The sequence below is a fragment of the Paramisgurnus dabryanus genome, chromosome 22 (assembly GCF_030506205.2).
Source record: "Paramisgurnus dabryanus chromosome 22, PD_genome_1.1, whole genome shotgun sequence".
Lineage (NCBI taxonomy): Eukaryota > Metazoa > Chordata > Actinopteri > Cypriniformes > Cobitidae > Paramisgurnus > Paramisgurnus dabryanus.
Genome location: NC_133358.1, coordinates 12,153,406 through 12,175,923, shown reverse-complemented (window position 1 = coordinate 12,175,923; position 22,518 = coordinate 12,153,406). Strand labels below are relative to the sequence as shown.

Here is a 22,518-nt window from a genome sequence, read left to right as displayed (position 1 = left end):
GTTTAGTGTTGGGACAGATCTGTTGTTTCAACCGTTCATTCAAATGAATCCGTTCAAAGGAGTCAGTTCGGGAATCGGACGCGCTATGTTCTAATCCAGGCTGAACAGCGCAAAACTGTAAACAAAGTGTTACTGTAACAACACGAAAAACATTTCCTCGGTGGATATGATTTGGTCTTCCGACCTTTCTGTTGTACTGCCTGCTTAATTCGCGCAATCTCGCCATTGTTTACTAAAGCTGTTTGTGAACAAGGCATGGCTGCACACACACAGGACGGGAGCGATCTGCTTTCAGCAAGAGGCAGCGTCATGAGTTCTACAACAACGCTTAGGTGCCCGCAGATGCGCCTGCCTATTAATCGGCCTAATTTTGCAGCAAAATCGGCCATAGCCGATTTTTTAAAATATGCCAAAAATCGGCAAATTAATCGGCCGGCCGATAAATCGGTCGACCTCTATTCCTATCTCTTTTCCAGGTCTCCAGAGGATCGAGAGAGCTGTAAGCGGGCACACACACGCTCATCCTCCTTCTCCTCTATCGCCAGTGGGTGCTTCCCGGAGTCTGCGCTCTCCGAGCAGGAGACCGGACGACCATCACCCTTAGCAGGCTCAGGTCAGTGTCACACCACACACTGTAGCTGCGTGTGCTCCCACGGCGCATGCACTGGCAGTCACACCTGTTCCACTTGGCTGCCCCACTGCAGGTTCACTGGTAGTGCCTCTAAATCCACTCACACGGTCTCTGGATGTTTGGCTTCAGCTTCCCAGCCCGTCCCGTTGGTTATTACGACGATCCGTCTCGGCTACAAAATACAATTCAACCGGCACACCCCCAAATTCTCGGGCATTCGTTTCACTACAGTGAAAGCGTCCGATGCACATGTACTGCATGCAGAAGTCAATGTCCTACTGGCGAAGGACACGATAGAGCCGGTCCCTCCAGCCACGATGAGCTCAGGCTTTTACCGCCCGTATTTCATAGTTCCCAAAAAAGGCGGCAGGTTACGACTCTCCAAAAACTATCCTTCAGAATGTTAACGCCGAAACTAATATTTCAATCAATACGCCCCCAAGATGGGTTTGCAGCCATAGACCTGAAAGACGCATACTTTCATCAATCTCGCCCGTTCGGGTCTTCTGGTCAACTGGGAAAAGAGCAAACTCTGCCCCGTGCAGAGGATCTCTTTTCTCGGTATGGAATTGGACTCGATTGGTTTATCGCACGTTTAACAGAAGCGCGTGTCCAGTCAATCCTGACTTGCCTCGATTCATTTCGAGGGAAGAACGCGGTCCCTCTGAAACAATTTCAGAAGCTCTTGAGGCATATGGCAGCAGCCGCAGCTGTGACACCCCTCGGGCTGCTCCATATGAAATCGCTTCAGCGTTGGCTTCACGATCGAGTTCCTAGGAGAGCGTGGCGCGCCGGTATACATCGTGTAACCATTACACCTGCGTGTCATCTAACATTCACCCTGTGGTCAAACCCCGCGTTTCTGAGGGCAGGTGTGCATATGAAACAGGTATTTTGGCATGCTGTTGTACACAGATGCATCCGACACGGGGTGGGGAGCCATGTACAAAGTATGACCCCAGCTGCATTGGCACATCAACTGCTGTGAGCTGTGGGCTGTGTATCTGGGACTTGTACGCTTTGCTACGAAGCTGAGAGGGAAGGATGTATTAGTTTGCACCGACAATATTGCGACTGTTGCGTATATCAACTGTCAAGGCGGTCTGCGATCTCATCACCTGTCGCATCCTGCCCGTCATCTCCTCCTTTGGAGTCAGAAGCATCTAAGGTCCCTTTGTGCCATTCACATTCCGGGTTCGCTCAACACAGCGGCAGAAGTGCTTTCACAAGCTGCGCGCCCCAGCCAGGGGTGTTGGACTAGGGGTAAAACCAGTACTGATTACCAGGGCCCCAAGGGGAGAGAGGGCCCTTGCAATGTCTGAAATATATTTTATTTTACCTGGATTTTCATTTCCTAATTAAATTTCATAATGAATGTCAGGTGAAATGTAAAGTTAGTGTATTAGCCGAAAAACAGTTGGACTTACTACATTTTGTATAAACAAAAAAAAAAAACTATCTAAAGTCTCACAATCTCACCCCTTGCTTATGCGCCAATGGTTTAGTCCATCTGACTGCACATGCATGTTGTTTTATGTTAGTTGAGTGTCTGGTGGAGCGCAAACTACTGCGGTGCGGTTGAAATGTCTTTCTCAAAGAAAGCTAAATCAGGCCATCAAAAAAGAAAGGAAAGACAGGAGAAGGAAATTAAACAAAATGATGCGAAATGATTTGTGACTGACTTTTTATCAAAGAAAGGTGAAAGGCTAAATAAATAATCTTTATACTGAGGGGCCAATTACACTAAACGCATTTATGGCAGTTGCATGCACCTTTTTTAAAAGATATTTCACGAGTTCACACTTACAAATAAGTTAAAGGATTTAAATTAGTAAACGTATTTGGCGTGCTGTCCGGGGAGAGGGCTCTGAGCAGGAAATGAGCCTGAAACACAGAGTATCCCCCCCCTTAAGGAAATAACTTGGTGAGTGAGAGGAGACGGGGTGGAGGAGGGATTCTGAGAGATGCGAAGGATTTTCGGTGAGTTCAACTGTGATTTATATATGGCTTGCTTTCGAGCTGATTGGATGTATTGTTGATTGCCGATTGTAAGCGGCTGTGCTATTGACTGCTGATTGAAAACAGCTGAAGTCACTTAGGTATTTTATTTGACGTGTTCCTCCCGAACTTTGTTAATAAAACATCATTTCACGAGTTCACACTTACAAATAAGTTAAAGGATTTAAATTAGTAAACGTATTTGGCGTGCTGTCCGGGGAGAGGGCTCTGAGCAGGAAATGAGCCTGAAACACAGAGTATCCCCCCAAAAGGAAAATAGCTTATTCGGACAGCAGCCGGGAGCTGTGCCCCCCAAACGTAGAAATGATGAGGCTGATGTTTGCTGAGAAGACATCTGGCATCGGGAGTTTGAGTATGATTCCGATGGAAGCTTGATATATGCTGCGCTGTTGGATGGGTGAGCCCGCCACCGCCGATGAGCAGGATGATTTAACGGGGTTTTGCGACGTCCGACGGGAGTTCAATACTCGCTGCGATCGGACGTGTAAGCCCTGCTGGCGATCGGATGGGCAATTTGATTAAATTATGTAAGGAGGCTTTTGCTGTGTCCGACGGGAGTTCAATACTCACTGCGATCGGACAGGTAAGCCCCCGTTGATGGTGGGAAATTTAATAATTTCTATTTAGGATGCTTTCTAATAGTGCCCGACGGGAGTTCAATACTCACTGCGATCGGACGGGTAAGCCCCGCTGATGGTGGGCAATTTAATGATTTATATTAGGATGCTTTCTAAAGGTGCCCGACGGGAGTTCAATACTCACTGCGATCGGACGGGTAAGCTCCCCACTGGAAATGGGGAATTTGTTAATTTAAGAGGCTTAGTGGTGCCCGACGGGAGTTCAATACTCGCTGCGATCGGACAAGTAACCTCGCTGGCGGAGAGATAGGTGGTTTGATTATTTAATTTAAGAGGCTTTTTTAGTGGTGCCCGACGGGAGTTCAATACTCGCTGCGATCGGACAGTATAGCCTCGCTGGCGATGAGATGGGCAATAATAATTTATATTAGAAGGCTTTCTAGTGGTGCCCGACGGGAGTTCAATACTCGCTGCGATCGGACAGGTAACCTCGCTGGCGGAGAGATAGGTGGTTTGATTATTTATTTTAAGAGGCTTTTTTAGTGGTGCCCGACGGGAGTTCAATACTCACTGCGATCGGACAGTATAGCCTCGCTGGCGATGAGATGGGCAATAATAATTTATATTAGGAGGCTTTCTAGTGGTGCCCGACGGGAGTTCAATACTCGCTGCGATCGGACAGTATAGCCTCGCTGGCGATGAGATGGGCAATAATAATTTATATTAGGAGGCTTCTAGTGGTGCCCGACGGGAGTTCAATACTCGCTGCGATCGGACAATATAGCCTCGCTGGCGATGAGATGGGCAATAATAATTTATATATTAGGAAGCTTTCTAGTGGTGCCCGACGGGAGTTCAATACTCACTGCGATCGGACAGGTAAGCCTCGCTGGCATTGGGGTGAGGGAATTTGATTATTTATATTAGAAGGCTTTCTGGTTTGTTTCATATTGGCAGGGTTTTGCGAATTTTGACGGGAGTTCAAAACTCGCTCGGATGGTTAGCCCCCTTTTTTTTTTTTTTTTTTTTTTTTTTTTTTTGTGATCGGAGTTAATTTAACTGATAAGGGTTTGGTGCGCTTTTTTAATGTGGAAGCGGTTAGATCTGATATAGCTTTTAAAAGCTTCGGATGACCAACGACCGAGAGCTTGGATCTGCTGCCGCGAGAGTCCTTTTTGGGCGGCTGTGGTTGCAGCACCTATACGGAATGAGTGACCTGAAAGGTGTTCTGCTGGGATGCCCGATTGGGTTAGGACTAATTTTAAATGTTTTTGAAACCAAAAGCGTGTGATTGGGTGTTTTGCGTCGTTTATAAAAAGTGGGTCTGAGGGGTCTTTGCTTGTTAATTTTCTGAATTGAAGGTAGGATTTGAGGGTTTGGTAAGGTTGGATAGGTGAATGGAGGTTGAAAATATAAATGAAATGGCCTTTTTTGAATTTGTCTGTCTTACTCTGCTTGATAAAATAGGAGATAGTCTCGTCGTCTACTAGGGATAGGTCAGAAATTGTGGGATGAATCTTTGGGTTAAAATTTGAGGTAGTGGTGAGTTCCGAGGATCTGAGAAACCCGAAAAAGGCCAAAATAAACATTGCATCCAATGTGCGGGCTGTATTGATGGAATGGTAGCCTAGACGCAGGGTACGGATACATTTAGTAAGTAGGTCTAGTGTTAAAGGTTGTCTAGCATCTGGGCGAGTGGGGTGGCTCTTTTGGATGCCTTTAATAAGCAGTGATGTTTGTGAATTTGTTAGAGCAGGGGAGGGAGAGCCGAAAATTAATTTATGGAAAAGTTGGATTCCGCTTAGATAGCCTTTAATGGAACTGATTTGTAGGTTTTTTGTGGTGTTGAGGTAGGAGATGAACGATGTAATTGTGAGCAGTGAGAAATCTGGGAATGGAAGATTAAAAATTAAATGAAAGGTTTTAAAACATCTCCAAGCTGTTAGATATGATTGGAGAGTTCTGGTGGAAAAGGCTTGGAAAATTGAATTTAGAGAAGCGTCGAGTAATGTTCTCAAGGAATGGTTTACGGGAAGATTAATTCCGAATAGTGAGGTACTGGCGTTGGGTTGGGGTCCGCTTCTGGAGCCAGCTGCCTGAATTTCTGAAAAGCAAAGCGTGAGAGAGAGTCAGCGATTTGATTTTTTGATCCGGGAACATGTTTAGCTGTTATTATAAATTGGTCACAAGCTGCGATCCAAATGAGGCGTCTTAATAGTGGCATCATTGCGGGTGCGTGAGAGCGGGTTTTATTAATACAATGCACGGTTGCTTCATTGTCGCAGTAAACGATGATGTTATTTGTGGACCATTCTTTTCCCCATAGGAAGGCTGCGGCTACGAGCGGATACAGTTCAAACAATGCTGAGGAGGCTGGGAAATGGGTTTTGTCTAGAAGCTGCGGTGGCCAGGTGGACGCGAACCAACGGCCTTGGTAAAAACCCCCGAAGCCAATGGAGGGAGCTGCGTCGGTGTACAATTGGATGTCGGTTGGAAGAGATACTAAAGTCTTGTAAAAGAAAGATAAACCGTTCCATTGTTTAAGGAAAGTTATCCATAGTTTTAGCTCCTCACGGCACGCGTTGGTTAGAGATATTCGGTCTTCTAGCATGACAACGGAGGATGCGAGGGAGAGAAGATGTGAGATGAAAGGGCGTCCTTGCGGGATTATGCGCATTGCGAAATTTAGGTGGCCGAGCAGAGAAAGAAGTTCGCGCTTAGAGCAATTTGGGCTATCTAGTAACGTTGATGAGACCAGAATTATTCTGTCGATTTTTTCTTTGGGTAAAGAAGCTTGAAATTTAACGGTATCCAGATTGATGCCTAAAAATTCCAATGACGTATCTGGGCCACTGGTTTTTTCCTGGGCGATGGGAACACCGAGCTCGGAAAAAACTTTTTGTACTGTAGTGAGGTGCATTGCTGGGATGGCATCGGGAGGCGATATGATTAAGAAATCGTCGAGCAGGTGAATGAGGTAGGGAATTGCGTAATTGTTAGAGAGAATCCAGCAAATTGCTTCTGATAGCATGTCAAAAATCTTAGGGCTGCTTTTGCAGCCGAAGGTTAGGCGGACGGCGAAGTAAAATTTTTCGTGCCATCGGACGCCAAATAAATGCCACCAATCTGGGTGGATGGGCAAGACTTTAAAAGCTGAGGTAATGTCGACTTTAGCGAGCCAAGCGCCGCGGCCGGCGGTTTTTATTAATGAGATTGCTTGGTCGATATTGTGGTAGTGGAGAGAAAATTCATCTAGCGGGATGAGGCTGTTTATGCTTGGAAACGGAGAATTATGCGGGGCTGAGAGGTCGATTATTAGGCGTTTTTTACCGGAAAATTTCCTTGTAGCTACTCCAATAGGGCTGATGCGATAGAATTCGAAAGGGGGGTTGTCGAAAGGTCCGATCATAAAACCTGAATTAACTTCTGTATTGATCAGGTTATCTACAGTGTCTGGTTCGATTAGAGCGGATTGAAGATTGTCACAAATCATATTTTGTGAGGGGATGCTTTCTAGACCTGGTTCGAAACCGTGCTCGAGGCCAGACAGCAGATATTTAGTAAATTCAGGATCAGGATGCTGAGATAATTCTAAGGACAAACGTAAAATATTCACAGGAGTCGATAAGTAGTTTTTAGATTTTTTATTTGCATTTCTCTTCACAGGGCATATGGTGCCGCCGTGAGCGCCGCCGCAATAATTGCAGATGTGAAGGAACCGACAGCGTTGTCTTTGGCAGCCGCCCGTATTAAAATGGTTACAGACCTGCTGTCTTGACGAAAAGGCGGAGGACCTTCTTGAGGGGTCGAAGTTTGTCGTGGCTGGCCGTGGAACGTAGCTGGTTGATTTTTCGTTAGGAACTGGTGGAATGGAAGGATTTACCTGAGGGCATGATGTGGTGGGATGGGCGAGTGATCTACAGACTGCACATGAAATGTTTTGGACGCCTAAGAAGATTTTATTATGGAGATCAGTGTCCAGCGCGCCCCAATACGGGCACTGATTCCATTGAGTTATCCGGAAGGCGCATTTAGCTGCAAACAGCTTGTGGTAGGTATAAAAATGTGATCCCCCATAGGATGATGCGAGCTCCGCCACTATCGTAAGGTAATCGTTGAGCTCGCGCCTCCTATGGGGAAAAACAGCGCAGATGACTTCTGTATATCTGGAAAAAGCTATGCAAAATTCTGAAAATGACAAAATTCGTGATGATGTGGTGTTTTGGTTTTTTAGGGTGACTGAAAAATCGCCGCAATTGATTAGGCGATTGGAATCAGATGGGGGGAGAAGAGAGAGAAGAGAAGACAGATCTATGTCCGCACCTGATAGGATCTGCGCTCTGATGTTACTGGCCACGGGGGGCGGATCTGAAGCGATAGCGTTAGAAGGAAGAGGCATCTGGGTAGCTGTGAACAGGGAAAAAGGCGATTTTGTCTGAGGAATCGAGTTTTGTGGAATACAGTCCGGCGTAGAAAACTGAGGTGGTCTTGTGCTCGCTGCTGTTGTTGGAGTTTGGGAAGCGAACGGGAAAGAGAGAGAGTGTTGAGGTGGAAAGTAGATGGGTTGGGCTTGCGCCGCTAGTGGAGGCATCATTGCGCTACCACTTGCCGTAGGCCCTGGCTGAGGAAAAGTGTTAATGGTAGCTTCGTGAGAAGGACCGGCTAAAACTGTTCTCGCTCGCGGCTCTGGCGGAGGCAGCCTCACGTCAGGAGCCGCGGGCCATGAACAGTGGATATTGGCAGCAGGTTGCGTCTGCTCCGCCAACGGAGGCAGCCTCACGCTGACGGGAAGACGATCGCTGCTGGTGGCCGGTATATCCGCAGTGGAAGTCTGTGGTGGAGTATAACCCGGGAAAGTAATCCGGGCTCGCGGCTCTGGCGGAGGCAGCCTCACGTCAGGAGCCGCGGGCCGCGGCTTTTTAGTGGCAACAGTTCGCGCCTGCCCCGCCAGCGGAGGCAGCCTCACGCTAGCGGAGCGACGGTTACTGTTGGTGGCTGGTAAATCCGGGCGAGGAGTGCTGGAAGCCCCCGCTGAATGCTGTGGAGCAGCGGGTTGCGGTGTAGCGGGTATTAAGTCTGGGGATCGTCCCAGGCTTGCTGAGGGCTCATTACTCTTACCTGGAGGTCTACGGAGTTTTGGTCTTACGGTGGAGGAATCCTGAGAGGTAGGTGGATTAACATTATTTGTCTTCCTCGTGGCTTTTTTGCCGACTTTCGATGGTGATGTGGTTTTAAAGGGGACGTTTGTTGATTGCAGGTTTGAGAATAAGTCATATAGTTCAGCCTTGTTCATTCTTCTTGGGTAATGGATGTCAGCGTTAGTTAGAGCTTGCCTCAGACCTTGCACCGTCCATTTCCCTATTGCTGGAATAGTTGGTTGGGCCAGTGAATATGGTGAAGAGGGGGAAGATGATGCGGACGAGGAGGAAGAATTGCGTCTCGTCGGTGGAGGTGAACGCTTTCTCTTCCTCTTTGGAGTGAGAGTATCCGCGCGGATTAGCTGGCGACCGCGCACTGGAGCTGGAGACTCGTCGACGTTGTCTACTGGAGTAGAGGCGTTCGATGGGGTGGCTGGCACGGATAAAGTCTCCTGTGAGTAGAGGGATTCGTCATCTGACGGATAAAGTTCGATCTCAGACATGGTGATGTTTACACAACCAATTCTGAGAGATGCGAAGGATTTTCGGTGAGTTCAACTGTGATTTATATATGGCTTGCTTTCGAGCTGATTGGATGTATTGTTGATTGCCGATTGTAAGCGGCTGTGCTATTGACTGCTGATTGAAAACAGCTGAAGTCACTTAGGTATTTTATTTGACGTGTTCCTCCCGAACTTTGTTAATAAAACATCATTCTATGGGCAATGAGCGTATGCGCGGTGGACAGCTGACTCGGTGGTTGCCTAGCAATATAAAAAGCAGCGTCGCACTGCTTTTTTTTAAAGGCAGTGCGTTGCGCCTTGCGTTTCCAAACGTTTAAAATGCGTTTGGTGTGATTAGCCCCACAATGCTGTTTGTGTACAAAACACCCTTATAATAGCCTAATTTGAAACATGTTTAATTTTAAATGATAGGCTATAATATCTAAAATTAACAATAATAGGCCTGTTTGGTTATTAAACATGTCTTGTTTGGTTATCATACAGTTTGTTCATGTAGTGATTAGAAAACTAAAATGGAAAAATGGAGGGACCCATCAGGACTGCATAGGGCCCGGGACCTTGTGCTATGCCCCTGGCCCCAGCAAATGGCGACTCCACCCCCAGACGGTTCAGCTGGTTTGGAAACATTTCGGTTGAGCGCAGATAGATCTGTTTGCGTCCCCGGACACAACCCATTGTCGCCTGTTTTATTCATTAACCGAGGGCAGCCTCGGCGTGGATGCGCTGGCACACAGTTGGCCGCAGGGATGCGCAAATATGCGTTCCCTCCAGTGAGCTTAATTGCACAGACGCTGTGCAAAGTCAGGCAGGACAAGGAGAGCCTTCTACTGGTTGCACCTTACTGGACGAGCAGGAATTGGTTCCCAGAACTGATGCTCCTCTCGACAGCCCCTCCCTGACAGATTCCCCTGTGGAAGGACCTTCTTTCTTAAGGAGGGGGCACATTATGGCACCCACGCCTCGACCTGTGGAATCTCCACGTATGGTGGTTGAGCGCGTGGAAGATTTAGGTGATTTTTCGCAAGCGGTATCTAACACCATCGCTGCAGCGCAAGCGCCGTCTACTAGAAATGCGTACACGCTTAAATTGAACCTGTTAAATGATTGGTGCGCTTCGCAACGCCAAGACCCCCGAGAATGCCCCATTAACACTCTGGGGTCGGCTGCGCCGCAAACTCTTTATTTTTAAATCACTCCCCAAAGAGACTTAGATAACTCTGCTGATTTTGGACTTACAGATATGATTTATACATCATTTAAAACGTTAAATTGTCTAGTTTTTTTCTGTCCACTCCCAATAAAAACAGCATGTTGTGCTTTTCGCAAAATTAACATGATGCGCGTTTTGTTCTCTCTCCCTCAGTGAAGTCCTTTCAGAAACACGTCAGAAAAATTAACTCTAACTTAACGAATATTTTTCATAGAAACAAAATATAAATGTCTACATAATCCTTGGAATGTCTGCTTTTGGAAGATGTAAGTGAAATCGAAAACAAATATTGTAATTCATTGTTAACTGTATTAGAAGAGAGAGATGTACCGTCTTTCTTCTGTTGCTTCATTATCCGCTCCATTGAAGAGAAGAGCAGAGATCATCCATATTCATTAGTCAACCCCAGAGTCAATGGACATTCCGTCTCTGCAGCCAGCCATTCACTGCTGTGTTGAGTTTTAACCCAGATAGCACACGTACGTCTCAGATACGTATCTGCGAGGTAATCACTCAGATTTCCATTCCGTCTGGAAAACGTATTATAAAGGTCGTTTGCCCATATGAATTACATATCTGAGACGTACGAGCCCAGCCGTTTTGAAGACGCTTTTAAGATCTTTTCAAGACGCTTGATATTTAGAATGATGGTTAGCAGATGTTTCTAAGATATTTCCAAGATGTTTCTTAGATCTTTAAAAGATCTTTATAAGAGCTTTAATTGAGCTCTTTCTAAGATGTTTCTGAGAGCTTTAAAAGACGATTAAAAGATCATTAAAAATAAATTGCTCTAAACTACATCTTCTACACAGTTATACACATTATTACAATATATCAACATTGACAACAATTAAAACAGTATTTTCAATAAAACAGGCAGTTGATTGCGTAAAATTTATTAAAATTAGACAATGGAAAACATTCATAAGATGCATATTTACACGAGTGTATGCAAAAAAAGCAACGTTTTTCTATAACATACAAAGAAACACAATATCTTTAAATTAATCAAATGCTTCCTCGGGCAAAGAACATCTTTTCCCGATTTTCCGCGTCTCCTTCAGTGGTAGACGGACGGATTCTTCATCTGCAGCAGCTGCATTCTAAAAGAAACCATTACAAAAATAAGGAAAAATGAATTTTACAAACTATGTCATATGTTTTCTTTGTTTCCTCAATATAACTCTGATTAGAATGTCAAACAAAGAGAAAATCATCCGTATTAATCGTCAATATCGTGTATATTATTAATATGAGCGTCTTTGTGTTAAATTCGTGCTACACCACACCATGCACTTATATCGACGTCGCAATGCAAAAGAAGAAGGGCAAGAAAGAAACCTGTCCTGGTCTGGCGATTTAAGGGGACATTTGTTTAAGGTATGTAGTAATAATACATTTTAATAATGCTGGGTGTGGGATCAGTTAACTAGAAATTTCGTTGATAATTAGCAATGTATGTACAGTAACTAGCTAGTTCACGTTAGATATTTTATTCACGTGTCTGTGGTTATTTTAGGTTTTTGATAGTTAATTTCACTGATAGTTTGAGCCCGTGTAAATTTCTTAAAAAGCTGTAATTATTATTTTATTTAACATTATTATGTTTGCTGTCAAGACTGATATTTATTTATATATATTTATTGACGTTGATATGTAAACTTAACCTACTCAGTTGTACTTGACTAATGCAATAATGACAGGTCCATCTGTTTAAGTATATTGTAAAACATTTGAACATAACAACATTTGGACATAACATACACACATTGTTTCCGCCTGCATCACTTTAGTTGTATAGCTGCATTGCTGGTTAACACCTCTGGGCAGATTCTCCATGTTCTTCTTTTATGTGTAGCTGCTCACCTTAAACAGATACAGTACATTGAAGTAATGTTTAAAACAAATTAAGCCCTATAATATTGTTTATGTTTACAATAATTGGTAAAAAGTTTGACGGATAAAATGGTTCTTACCATTCTCTATATAAGCCCCTCTGTCTGTTAACTTTTGTTCAAGCCTGTCTAGATCTTTTATCAGTCTAGAAAGATGTTGGAGAAAAGACATCATCCTCTTCTATAATCTCCATCTGTAATTGGACTAACAACTGGACCAGTGAATGCAGGTGACTCCAAGATTGTCTCGCTTACAGCTGCAATATCAAAAAAATAATTGAATTGAGGCTTTTTATATACATTTAGTATTTTTTATTAAAATTCATAATGAGCATATGTATACATTGATTTAAAACAGTACTCAAGACTGTAGATTTACTGTGAGGTTTTGAATGTTGGACAGATTATCAGACCTGCATCTGCCTCAGACATGTTGATGTTTAGCTAATGACAATTTTAAATACATTTATTTTTATTTTTTTTTAGGCAACTTACTCTCCATTCGACCTTGCAGGTCACACCATGGTCTCAAGAGGGAAAATGAGTGCTCTATGGATTGAACAGAAAAGGTAGTATTAAACAGTGTTATGTTGTATTTAAATGCCATGAACAATGCGTTTATGTTTTCTTCCTAATTATGTCAACAAATGCTCTCTTACCTTGCATGGTACTTTAGGTGAATCAAAACTCCAACCATCTGTATGAGGGTCTGGATGGATAAAGGATGCCCACTGGAGCTGGAAATGATGGATCAGGTCATTTTCATTTGTCACATTTACAAAGAAGCACACTCTAAGGATTGCGTTACCCTGTCTGTGGCAAAAACACTAGACAAAAGTATTGGGAGGCCTCATTCTAATAAACATGTTTATTTATTCCAGTATGTCCAATCAAAACAAATAAAAATGCTATACCATATAATACCACTACAAAGAATTTTGATTTTTGTTGCAACAGTTTTGTAAGTGCCTTTTTCTGTTCCGAAATGACTACAGCTTCTTGTACAAGTCATTGATAGGTTTAGGTGATGAGTTTTTGGCTAAAAACCTTTGAGTCATATCAAAGGTGTTAGCTGAGTTAAGGTCTATTCAGAGCAGTCAAAGTTCTTCCACACCAGACTGAATCACTAATTTTCTGTTTGAACCTTACTTAGTTTGTAGGGTCATTCTTAAGTTGGTATTGAAAAGGGCCCTGCCAAAACTCTTGCTATAAATTTAGCATCAAACGGTTTTTCTAGAATATCATATGCTGTAGCATTAAGATTTGTGCTCATGGAAATAAGTAAAGTATTTAAACCTGTTTATTAGAAGGAGGTGTCGCAATAGTTATGTCTATATAGTTTATGTTTAACAAGCCAAAATAACTAGGGCTGCTTCTTTTTAAGAACTTTTGGGTATTTTTAAATCAGCCAGAGGAATAACAGTCCTTAAATGTGTAATGTACTGCCATAATTTTGTAATGATCAAACGTGAGGTCAGATTCTTGTTAACCTACTGTGTTCTTTCTTGATGGTTAGCCGAGTGTCCCAGGACAGAAAATCTGTTTCGTATGGATCAGAGTCAGACATTAACATCTAATATGTAATATCTAGTGATATGTTTTCTTAGATAATGCTGTGAACAAATGCTCTTTTACCTTGAATATTAGGTGGATCCACACTTGAACCATCTGTATGATGATCTGCACCCACTGGATCTGTAAATGGTGGTGCAGGTAAGTTTCACAAGTAAACAAACTCAAATCCTATTCAGACCATTCATGATTCCAGCAATAACCAAGTTTTTTTGTAACAATAAGACTGCATTTACAATGCAAATCTTAATGCACAGATCATATTTTTTTGACTATATTCATTTTTTGTTCTGATCTTTTTATATTTACATAAGACACTCTATTCATATCTGATATCGGTGTTACAATAATTTGCAAAACTACAGTTAATATGAGTGTCATGATTTGCACTTGAGTTTTGTATCGACTTAAGCCAGGGTCACTGCCAATTTAGGCATGTTTTAATTATGACACTTAAACAATTGTATATGTACTTCGATAAAGGTTTTTGCAATCATGGAAACATAAGTGAATCGCAGACAGCATTCTTCTTTTATGAATGTAAAATGGCTGGAGTAGTGATGTCACTAGCTAAATTAATTTTCATTTGACCTCCCCCACAGAAAGACACAGCACATCATTATATCGTTGGCTCCGCCCACTGGTGTTCAGTCTAAAGTAGTAGTTGTTGACAATCATAAAGTTTTAATAACAGTAAGATTGTGATGTCAGACAAACATTGTGCTGTTGCTGGCTGTGGGAAATTAGTGTCTTTGTAAGGGTCGCAGATAATTTGAAAATATTTATGTTTCTAAATATGCCCCCTACCATGAACTAAACTGGACTGTTGCAGAGACCAAGTGTAGTAGGGTACACTACTATGCAGGTGACATTCTTTTGTTTATTGAAGCTATGACAAATAATTTGTCTGTTTAGTTAATGTTTTATACAGTGTAACTGTACCTAAACATTGTTCCTTGAGGTCCTCTGCTATTTACATTTTGTATGTCTTCCTTATTTAACACACCTTATTCAAATCATCAGCTCATTAGTAGAGATCTTCATGAACTGAACTGAGGCTGTGTCCAAATGTTCACACTTGTTGTCTTTGCACTAGACTACTTACATTACGGTTTTTTTTGTATTTGGCCTAAGTATTCTAGTGGGCGTGAAGATCCCAAGCGTGCATGTAGAATTATTCATCCGATGGGACACACTTAGCATGGGTAAAAATTTCAATCCAGGTAGTGCCAGCAATTTGCACCAAAACGTATTTGTGTTTTATTTACTACTTTTAATTTATATTTAACATTTTTAAGTTTTTCTGTAAATAAAATGAACACTCTGAAATGAACATTTGCTTATATCAAACTTTTAGATGCAGAATTCTTTGCTCCTGTAAAAAAGCTCTTTGTTTTGAGTATGTAGCTTTATTAAAGTGTATTATTTATTCAGTAGTCCCTAAATAAACGACACAATGTTGCAGATGTTTCACAAAATGCATAACAATAATGCAGTGAACACCATAGAAATGTTAACATACAATTAAAAGTCTCATGCTTTACATCCAGAACATGATGCACGATAGGATGCACAAAGTGATATTTGGACGCAGCCTCAGTCTGTCAAATCAAAGAGACATACAGAATGCACAGAGCAGTGGGACTCCATGAACAGAATTGAGAACCACTGCTGTAACTCATTATGCTTACCTGACTCATGCAGAATTCTGGCCTGGTGTTTGGTCCCCCCTTTCTCTGGCTTGTGTCTCCATCATCATTACACTCTTGTCAGTGTAATAGTATCGTCGTCTGCATACCAGGACTTTGTTACTCAGCAGTCCCTTCTCCTTCAAGCTACATTTTTGTCAAGCTGCAACAAGTTGGAATACATAATTATTAACGTTTAATGATTTTGATGTATGAAATATGTAACAAAAGCAAAAAATGTATAGACATTCTATTAAGAAATTACCTTTTTGTTGTTTGTTTACTGACCTTTCAACCATATTGCATTTATAATTGATCATCATACCTTTGGTCTACTGTTAACAGGCTACTGTAGAAAACAAAGTCAAACAAAAAAGAGAGAAAAAATTATAAATGCTGAATGTGTCTCATCTTAAATACATTGTTGTTGTTTTTGTTTCATTGAATTTGGATGTTTTGATGATTTAAGGAAAATTTACGTAGCATATATATTGATGTTTTAAATCAGAGTTTGTTAATGACACTTAATCATTAACAAACATTTAAAAAGCTTTATTACAATACTAATTGATAATATTCATGTAATAATCTTGTTTTGTAACACCCTAAATCACTGAGCGCACAAACGCTACCCCTGTTACAAGCATGAGTGATTGACTTCAGGCACACATGCGCAGACATTGAAGTACCGCGAGAGTGATTCAAAAGCCCACGAAACAGTGTAATCACGCGGTACTGTGATGTCATACTGGTTAAGGCTAAGCCACGTGAAGCCGGACACAAGGGCTACACTAATCTTTGGGCTGGAGTAGCCTGTGGCTTTTAAGGCTTCGTGTCTCATCGCGTTAAACGATCGCAGAACGATTTATTTCTCTTTTTCACCTCGATCTTTGGCCTCGTGTGATTTACCAAAACCAACATGTGAAGTTACAACGCTGACGAAGGAGTTTCATCAGTAGAGGTAAGTAACCAACATGTTATGCATGTAGTGGATCTAAAGATTGATTGTCGTATATGATCATTCTTTTTTTGGTTTGTTTGTTTGTAACGTTTATCAATGCAAGCCAAAATCGAGCTGCAAATCCTGAAGGCAAGGCACGTTGAACATGTAACCGTTTTCTCAGCGGTGGTGGGGTAAACATTTGCTAAGTTAGCCTAGACCAGCCCCTGTTTAACTTAAAGTTACTTGAGTTATAAAATGTATCAATCTTCCCGTCCGACTTGCTTGGAGTAAGTTAACGTTATGTAAACGACCGGTATTCACAAGAAGCCTTAAAGTTTTATAGCGAAGTGGTTTGATAATTAAGTTAATATATTTTATCAGTTGTATTAGCTATAAAGTTATTTATATCTGTAAATTAATTCGTATTTTTATCAGTTTCTAACAACACATACATGACAAAAGGCTAGCGTAACGTTAATAACGTACGTTAAGTTACTTACCAACACGAACAAACTGAGTCTGACAGACAAATTAACTTAAAGCCAACAATAAAAAAAAAACATATTATAAATTAACATAAACGTTATCATTACGAATTATATTATTTACATGTTAATAATGATGTTAAATGCGAAGAAAATGTTGAAGTGTGCCTGAGGAAAAACGGTCATATCATGAAAATGGCGCTCACGTGACGTACGAATGGCCTCGCGACCACTGTCTATGCTCGCGCTTGCGCGACAGAAGGGTTAACTTCCTGCTCCAACCTGCAACCATTTGAATGCAGGGATAATAAAAAATAACCAAAGTTTAATCATATTGCTGGATTTTTTTATAATGCTTAATAAATGATGCGTGTAAATTTACACATATTTATTACGTCACTGACATTGTTTTTTATTGCGTTTATTTCTTTTATATTGATTGAAAATGAAAACCTTATTTAATTTACCTAAAATTTGTTTGTGTTTAACACTGATTTATGTTGTTTTTCTGTTTAATATTAGTGTGTCCTGGAAAACGTGTGCTCGGAAACATGCAGAATACAGTATTTACAGAGCCGACCTTGAGGCACCCACTGATGGATAATCTGTTTACCTAAAAACAGGTAATGTATAAACATTGCAAATATAATGAATTCACAAGTATATCATTTCACAAATATTAAATATTATTAACAATTATTATTAATAATGTACATATTAAATTATATTATACATCAGTTATTCTGTTAAGTTATTTGAAGAATATGCATGGTAGATCAATTAGATTATCTTTCTCACTAGCTATAAGCAGCATGCTATAGAAATGTTCCACTTAAAGGTGTAGCGGAGGATTTTCTCGAATTTTAGAAAAGAAACGCCGTCTCCGCTTTTTAAAAAAAATGCAATTGCCCAACACTCCAGATTGACAACTAGGAGGACCAATAGTCTTGATGATCCACCCGGAAAACCTAAATTCTCCGCAATACCTTTAATGTTTAATGCTCTTTTACCTTGATTGTTAGGGTGGTGTTCATACAAAGCAACTTATTGCTCATCTGCTTGAGAGAAAGTTACTGCTGGGGCTCTCCTGCTAAGGTTGTCTTAATTCTAAAAAGAAATTAAGTCATTTAGGCTTAGGTCATAGCAAGTTTTGAATGAATGACTTCACAATCTGTTTTAATAATGTTTATTTACAATGTATTTTATTCCACTTACCTGAATCGTGCAGAGGCTTGATGTTTAGTCCACCGGTTGTCTTCTCCAACCTCTGAGTGAAGCCACTACGAGTGGTCGTGTTAACCAATTTTTTTAATTTTAGTGCACAGTGAGTGTGTCTACATAGTCTAAACGCTTAATAAACTGATAACGTGTAAGTTCATTTAAATGCATAAAATGGTTTTCTTTTATAGGGTAAAGCCCATAAATGGCAAAAACTGATTGGCACAGGTAGTTTTTTTGCTCTTAAACCAGATTTTAACGTCTTTTTTGCCGTTTCGTATGTGCGTATGTCTCCACCTGTGATAGATAAACTTCACAAATAAAAGTAAATTAAAACGCTTGAAACATGTTAATGTAATAAGCTGATTTTTATAATATCATAATAAGATAATTGTCCTCTTATGTGCATGTAAACATACTCAATGTCTTTGTTTATCCTTTGTCTCAAGTCACACTGAGTGTGAGAAGTCATTTGTCCAGTGCTGTCGGGAAATCTAATGATAACTGCAATTCCTTTAGTCTAACATGATGGTTGAATTACACACAGATAAACTCCCACTTTATAGACCACAAGATTTGAGTTCAGGCAGATTAAGATAGTTGATTGAGTTTAGTTGTTATTGTTTGGCTGTTGGCTCATATTATTATTGATTTTGACAATTTTTTTACAGCCCTTGTCTGTCAAAATAATGCAACCTCTGGTTGTAAAGCACATTTTAAACTGATCTTCTTCATTCTGTCACTAGCCCACCACAATCCATGTTTACCAGCTGTGAAAGTGCAGGCCAAAAATCTTCCTTCACCTGTGGGCCTCTACCCACATGTAGATAAGGTGATGAATTATTTGATTACTGTCGCTGTTTCTGTCACTGGGGCAAAATAACTGCCCTAGAGAACATGAAGAATAGCCAAAACTGTGGTATTGCGCTAGCCCTAAAAATTTGAGAATCTTGATGTTTCTAACACATGGTACAACCGCTTAGTAGGCATGGGCCAGTATAAGATTCTGGCGGTATGATTACCTTTAGCAAAAATACCACGGTTTCACAGTGTTGCGGTATTCCCATTGCTACACTAAATTTTTTTATTTTTAAATGGCAGGTAAAAATAAAGCCTTTAAATAATATTATATATAATATTTTCGAAATGTATATTACATGTAAACATCAAATCAATCACATGACTTAATGAATTTTGTATAAATACAGTTCATACCTTGGAGACGGTTTCACAGACCATTTTAGTGGTTTTGTAACCTTGACTGTTTAAAACCACGGTGTACCTTAAAACTGGTAACCAGCCCATGCCTACCGCGTAGTATCTATTATTAAGGTGGTTGACAGGTCTGTTTGCATGTTATTGCATTGGTAATAATTTATTGTTTATAGTCCAATATTGATTGTGAGAATTATTTAAATTTCCTTAAAAATGTTCTAACATCTTTTCCTTTCTTTTCTTAATGCAGCATTTCAGGAGAAACCTGCCTGTGATCTGCTAAGATGCAAAGATTCAACTCTGGCCCATTGTCATCCCAACACCTCATCTGCCATCAGTTTCGTTTAGAGTCGGTCTATTGCAAAAGTTCTTATAAACTTTAAATGAGACTTTGTGTTAAGCAGGGGTTTCCAAACTTTTCATTCCACAACATATTAAGCCCAGGATACACAGCAGGATTTTTGCAATCCAATAAGACCTTATCACACTGTGTGACAAGGATTGTTTAAACTTCAGCAGTAGACTGTCGATGAAGACACCTATTGCATCTGAAGCTGCGACATCCGTCATCAGCATGCGCTAGTGGTAAACAAATACAGGTTTGCAGATCGTAGAAGCAAACACATTGTTGATGTGCGATGATCATGCTGAACTTCTTACACTGTCATAAAACTATCGTAGGTGTCTTTGGTCCCAGGACTGGGAAAACAGACGTCTTTAAACCTCTCACACTGTATGAGATAGGACCACCAATTAAGAGCCATGATCACAGAAATCTCCACGATTGTTTCACGATTGGTAATCTTTCATCTGGGACAGCCAAAAATCGTGCCGTGTATTATGGGCTTTAGACAGGTGTAATCTTATAGTATATCAAAACCATTGCTAATAATTAATTGGACAAACCATTACTACAATGCAACACTCACTATCTTACGGTGCGACCCACAGGTGGGTCTTCACCCACAGTTTAAAAACCCTGAGTATGAGAGAGAGTATGTTGTATTGTAATTAAAGTCACATCTAAGTGTTATGGAACAGTTTGTCATTATATTCACAGTATTACATGGTTCTTTCAGCGGTTACTACGTTACAGTGCTCTTAAAGTGTCCTGATCAGCTTTGGGTCTTGTGAAGTAATGTAATGAGAACTTGATCAATAGCTTTGCAGTATTTTGTTACACTGTGGCTGTAATCATATTAACACATAGGTTAAACATTTTATTCAAATTTGGTAAACAAACTAGTCAATATAATTCATGCTGTGATGCTGGATTAAACCTGGTCAAATGATTGTGTATTGTGTTTTCAATTTTTTATGAGGTTTCTTCATCTATATAAACATTCTTAATATCACCTTTGGTTTGCTCAGAGTTTGTTCAGATGATTTTTTAAAACTAAATGTTGTAAAAATGCAAGGTGTGTTACACAATTTCAATGGATGGCGTGGGGTCAAAAACTATCAAAAGTTTCAAGCTTAGATATATAACTGTTGACAAACACACTTAATGTGAGTCACACCCAGTAATTATAATAAGCAGGAATTGCAGTAAGCAGGGTCACCTTAAGATAATCAGCTTGTTGGCAATTGTTTTATTTAATTAAATGTATAACTTTTTTCATTTCAGACTGATAAAACAGTCAGAGGGGCAGTGGCTGTTGGCAATGATGTTCTTGTGTGTTTTGTATTTGTTAATATTTTGTAGTCAGAAAGAGTATGAGATCACCTTTTCTTGTGCATGGTGCTTTATCTACGGTAAGTGCCTTTTTAACGTTTTGGATTAAACGCAAAATGTCTACATTGTTTTTTATTATACGTGATATGGGCTTTTATTAATTATATTTAATTATATTTTTTGCTTCAAAATTAATGCCAACCCTTAAAAACATGTTGACTATATTTTTAAAACAATTAAACAAGACATTTATTAAAAAAATGAAATGAGTTGGAGGTCTTTGCTGATTCGTCTGCGTTTGATCGGATTCAAGACCAAACGGAGATGCATTGCAGGCAGGTAGGATTTAGAATTTTTTAAGATCTTAAATACGTCTTGTAGAGATATGGAAGACGTATTATTCAAAGACGATCGTCAGCAGATGTAAAGATCTTTACAAGACGTATCTGAGACGTACGTGTGCTATCTGGGATCCAAGTGCTGGAAACATGACATATACTTGTTTACTCGTGACTGTAACTAAAGTTATCTCCAGACGCGAGTGTGACTCGATCGACGTCCAAACGCACACACAAACACACAATGCCTCATATTTGAAGCGCTTTGTGGTATCATTATAAAAGATGCGATTGCACACATCACATACTTGTTTACTCGCGCCTAAATCTCCAGACAGACGCGAGTGTGTGTGCTTCGTCAGTGTGACGGGATCGATGTCCGACATCTAAATCCTTATTTACTTGCGGATGTGTGTCAGTATCTCCAGACGCGAGTGTTTTCTTTGTCTTCCGTCAAACAGCTGAGGCGACGGGAACGCACATACACAAACACGCGAGTCAGGAAACTCGACGTGCTTTTTGGTATTCTTATAAAATACGCGATTGCAGACAGTACAATCCTTATTTAGTTGTGTCTAAGCGCATATCTCCGCACAGCAAGTTTATTAAACACAGGATCACTCGCATGTGCACACGTTTGCATTCATGATCAACACGGTAATGTAATGGCGGCGGCTGTAAACAAACATTGATAAGTTTATCACGCGTGTCCCTGGTTGTGTTTCTACTATAATGATTACAAAAACACAAATAGGAGTCCAGACAACGATAGGCAGTTGTTCTTTTGAGCTTTTAACTGCACAAAAGTAAACCTCTGGCTGGCCAACCAAACACAAACCCTGTGTTCACTTTACGATGGCCAAACAGTACCTTTACCATGATTAGGCTACTATTGTTTTTAAAGGGTAACTTATACTTGTGATATTAATAGAAAATATTTCTATATATTTATATATATATATATATATATATATATATATATATATATAATGTGTGTGTGTGTGTTTACATTGTATTGAAAAGTAAACCTTATCATGGTTTTACTGAGGGTTACATTCCTGTTGAACATCCCCACAAGGCTCATTAGTGGCTCATTATTCATATTCAACTCTTTTGTCTCTCAGCTGTCAATCACTGATTATTCAGGAGCTTTCCCACCTCCACGCATACAGCCTTTCCCAAGCAAAAGTGTCTTAGAAATTGTAAATCAATATCTTGCTTTATGTGAATAATTAGGCCATATGATTTTCACATCATTTTGAAGAAAAAACTCTAGACTACTAGATGTTTTTTTGAAAAGTCTTGGGAAAACATGTTAAGAATGAGTTTTGTGGTGTTATATCAGTGACTTAAAAATCTTGCTTTTTCAAAAACCACGCATAAACATTT

General features: G+C 40.5%; 2 long non-coding RNA genes across 10 annotated transcripts; one reads left to right on the top strand and one right to left on the bottom strand.

Annotated features, from left to right (window-relative positions):
- Positions 1 to 11,064: 11,064 nt before the first annotated feature.
- Positions 11,065 to 17,960, bottom strand: LOC135736175 (uncharacterized). 6 transcript variants are annotated; one of them, XR_012335710.1, is made up of 10 exons: positions 17,899 to 17,960; positions 17,694 to 17,790; positions 15,259 to 15,604; positions 13,631 to 13,690; positions 13,490 to 13,534; positions 12,655 to 12,732; positions 12,491 to 12,544; positions 12,077 to 12,252; positions 11,865 to 11,966; positions 11,065 to 11,203 (listed from the first exon to the last, which is right to left on the bottom strand). It is a non-coding gene; the product is annotated as an uncharacterized lncRNA (long non-coding RNA). The 6 variants fall into 6 exon arrangements; XR_012335712.1 differs by having other exon boundaries at positions 15,259 to 15,418; positions 15,544 to 15,604; positions 17,694 to 17,958; XR_012335713.1 differs by lacking the exons at positions 17,694 to 17,790; positions 17,899 to 17,960 and adding an exon at positions 16,699 to 17,194 and having other exon boundaries at positions 15,259 to 15,418; positions 15,544 to 15,604.
- LOC135736176 (uncharacterized) lies at positions 11,197 to 21,257 on the top strand. 4 transcript variants are annotated; one of them, XR_012335707.1, is made up of 10 exons: positions 11,197 to 11,480; positions 12,120 to 12,225; positions 12,482 to 12,564; positions 12,672 to 12,750; positions 13,643 to 13,708; positions 14,400 to 14,432; positions 15,272 to 16,216; positions 17,206 to 17,306; positions 18,648 to 18,733; positions 19,367 to 21,257. It is a non-coding gene; the product is annotated as an uncharacterized lncRNA (long non-coding RNA). The 4 variants fall into 4 exon arrangements; XR_012335706.1 differs by lacking the exon at positions 14,400 to 14,432 and having other exon boundaries at positions 12,141 to 12,225; XR_012335705.1 differs by lacking the exon at positions 14,400 to 14,432 and having other exon boundaries at positions 12,510 to 12,564.
- The last annotated feature ends 1,261 nt before the right edge of the window (positions 21,258 to 22,518 follow it).